This window comes from Aedes albopictus, chromosome 2, assembly GCF_035046485.1.
Source record: "Aedes albopictus strain Foshan chromosome 2, AalbF5, whole genome shotgun sequence".
Lineage (NCBI taxonomy): Eukaryota > Metazoa > Arthropoda > Insecta > Diptera > Culicidae > Aedes > Aedes albopictus.
In genome coordinates, this window is record NC_085137.1 from 496,249,071 (window position 1) to 496,252,835 (window position 3,765).

Consider the following 3,765-nt stretch of genomic DNA (forward strand, 5'->3'; position numbering starts at 1 on the left):
AATTTTGGACTCTAAAGATTCAGAGTTATTTCAGGAATATTCAATATGGATCCCAGAGGAGTACTCGTAGGAAATTCTGAGCGATCCCTCGGTAGAGTTCGTAGAGAAATTCCTGGAAGAACCCATGAAGAAGTTCTCAGGAGCATTTTTTGGTCGTCATTCCATTATGACATCATTGAGTATTCCTTTGAGGAATCCTTGTAGTTGTGCATTCTGAATCACCGATTTAAACAACTCCATGGGATGTTAGTGGAACCTCTAGAGTAGAATTCCGAAAACAAAAATTCTCGAAGAAACCCCTGCAGGAATTCTTAGAAGCAATCCAGTAACCACTGTTAGGGAAAGAGCTGGATAGATTTATGTAGAAATTTTGAAGATTTTCTCGGATACGTTACAGGTGGAATACTTTGAGTAATACCTGGGAGAATCATCTAAGGAATTTCTAGAGGAATCATCAGAGCAATTTGTAAGAGATCACATTTCTGAAGCAACCTGCATAGGAAATCCATGGTGGAGTTCCTAGAAAATTCCGATTGAATACCTCATGATTTTTTTGAAATCATTACAACGTGAATTATAATAATTATTGGATGAATTTTTGCATAAATTCTTAAAAATTGTTCTGTATTGCGAATATTAATCCTGGACTTTTTCTAAGAATACACGTGATTTTTCGAAGGATTACTCGAAGGTATTCCTGGAGAAATTTATGAAGAAAATCTAAAATATATTTGAGCCTTTCTCTGACAATATCGTTCAGTGTTTTTCACGGCGTTACCTAAAAATTTGCATGGAGGAATCGTCGGAGCAACTCCTGTAATTTTAGAACTTTCTGGAAGTACCTCCAAATAAATCCTTTCAGACATTTCAGGTAAATTTCTCTGACGAAATCCTGGAAGAATTTCCAGAGAAGCTTTTACAAGATTTTTTTAGAAACCCCAAGAGCGACATTGAAGAAAATCAAAAGCAACTTTCAGAGAATGTACTACAAGAATTCTCCAGAGAAAATCTTAAAGAAAAGTCTGGAGCAATACTGGAGACATTTTAGGAAAAATGTGTGTAGTAGTAATGCCTTCGAAGGAATTCCTGGTGAAATCCACAGTGTAGTTTTTAATGAAATCTCTGAGAGTTCGTTTCAAAAAAGTATCGAAAAAATAGTAGAGAAATACTTTAAGAAAATGTTGGTGAATCTCTGGAGAATTTCCTTAAAAAAATATGTGAATTTTTTTGTAGAAATTCCTGGCCAGGGCTGGCAATTCTTTCTCGTCACCACTACGCGAAAAAAAAAATCAAATACAATTTGAGGTTTGCCAATAACTTTAATGGATAGGTTTTTCAAAAACACTGTTCAAGAGTGTTTTTGATATTTTTTTTGAAATTTATTTTTAATATATAATTATTTTTTATATATTTTAAAACGTATTACCAAGAGACAAACCAGCCCCAGGCTGAAAGTCTCTATAATAAAGACAAAAAAAACGTATTACCATTTTTTAAAAATCATTGAAAAAATGATGTCATTGTTTCTTTTGTAATGAAGAAATGAAGAAATCATGGGAGAAACCTCTGAGAGAATGCCAAACGATATCCCGCGAGAATCCAATGAAGGAATTCCGAAAGAAATCTCCAAAAGAATCCAGATAAGAATCCTTGAAAGAATCCCTGAACGAATCTCGGGAGGAAACTTTAAAGCAAATCTAAAAAAAAAATAATGGAGGATTCCTGAAGGAATATTGTGAAGGAGACGTAAAAACTTTAAGTATTTTTAGGCGGGAAATACCAAAAGAAACTCTTGGAGGAATCCATTGAGAAATCTTTTAAGAAATTCTCTTGGAATTCCTCCACAAATGCCTCATGGGATTTCTCAAGAAATTCTTGCCGAGATTGCTCCAGAGGGTTCTCCAAGGATTCCTATACAAATTCTTCCTGTAATTCCTTCAATGATTCTTAGCATTTACGTTAAGGACCGACTTCTTAGAATCCCAAAATGGCCGCCACAATGGCCGACTTTGGCTCCTACTCACGATTTCGAGCGCACAAATCTCTTCGTAAACAAAACCAGTACACCTGATCTTCTTATTTTAAGCTTATTACAAGTGAGCAAGAACAGAATAATAAAATGCACTGTTGTTTGAAGCTTGCTTCTTGAGATTTGTGCGTCTGAAGTTCTGATGCACTGTTAATGCGGGATTTCAAGACGTTTGTCCTTAAGTAAGTCGCACAAATTCGAAGACGGTACAGTCCTAGACCATTGTTTTGAGGATTGGTTCATTCCAGTCTGTTTCCAATCCTTCAACCGTCGAGAGCTATCCTGGCCACATCCTAGTTTGAGGTATTCAAAACTTATTTTAAAGAGAGGTTAGGGGGCGTTTCAGAGGAATGCAGGGAGCTCCAGGGTAGTATCTGAAACAATCCCAAAAACCTCTGAAGCGCCTCTGAGCTCCCCTGAAGTTTTTGTGGAACTCTTCAAGCCCATGAGACCCCATGAGACAAGGGAGAAAAAAGGGAGTGGTAAGGATTACTCGGGAAGCTGGCTAAGCGCCAGCTTGCTACCTTGGTGGACTCCCCCAACAAGTGTGATGCATGTGCACTAGCCCCTCTCTGAAGCAATGCCTTCTTGGTGATTCCGGAGACACTCAGGATTTGGCGGCAATGGCAATATGTTTAGTGGATCGGAGGTGTCTTCTACTGTACCTGCAGGAGGTGGTCCGCAACCCCACACTACCAGGACCTCCCCGTTCAGGTATCTTTGAGCAGATTATTACCCATTTGCTTAGAGATAAAAAAAAACTTGAAACACCCTGGAGTATCCTAGGCAGATTTGTTTACAAAAGTAAGGGTACAGTCATTCGTACGCACTGTAAACTGTGTTTACTGTCATGAGGTAAAATTTCTCAGACCACATGATGGTTCAAATCACCATGAGACAGAATTTCTTTCAAAAGTAAGGGGCTTCAGGGGTGTTCCGTCGAGTTTTATGACGTTCTAGGAGTGTTTAGGAGGTCTCATAGAGTTTTAGGAATGTCCAGGACGTCCCAGAGGTGTTCAAGGGCTTTGAGGGATTTCAGGGGGTTTCAAGAGCGTCCCAGAGATCTCAAGGGGTTTCAGGAAATCTCTAAGGAGTTTTAAGGTCGTTCTGGGGGTTTCGAGGGAGGCTTAGGGAGGATCGTTCAATGGGGTTTCAGGGCCTGCTAGATGGTTTAGTAGGATTTCAGGGGGTGTCAGGGATGTTTCAGTGCGACGCAGAGAGGATTCAGTTAAGGGAGCTTAAGGGAGCTCGTTATGCCTTGAAACTCCCAAAAAACATGAAATGTCTTAAAACGCCTTTGAACACACGAAATGCATTGAAACTCCCTCGAAAACCCGCTAAAATCCTTATCTTAAAACGACTTGGATTTCTTCTGAAAACCTCCTGAAACGTCTTGAAAAACGACCCTGAAATATTCCTGAAGTCACCTTGGAAATTCACTGAAACCCCTGGGAACCCCTTCGAAACTCTTCTGAAATTGAAGAGTTGAAATTTGAAAATGAAAATCTGACACATTTCAAAATTTGAACTACCGATGTATTTGTGTTGGTCAACCTATAATGGTTTCGGGATGAAAAAGTATTTTAAAATTTTTGGACACTCGTAAACAAGCTCGCTGAACATGGATCGAAATCGGTGGAACAAAAAGCTGATTCTAGATAAGTTGATGAGCTCGTTCCATTACTACTTCTTATATTGATCATATGCATCGTTTTGTGTCTGTCATTTTTTCCAAT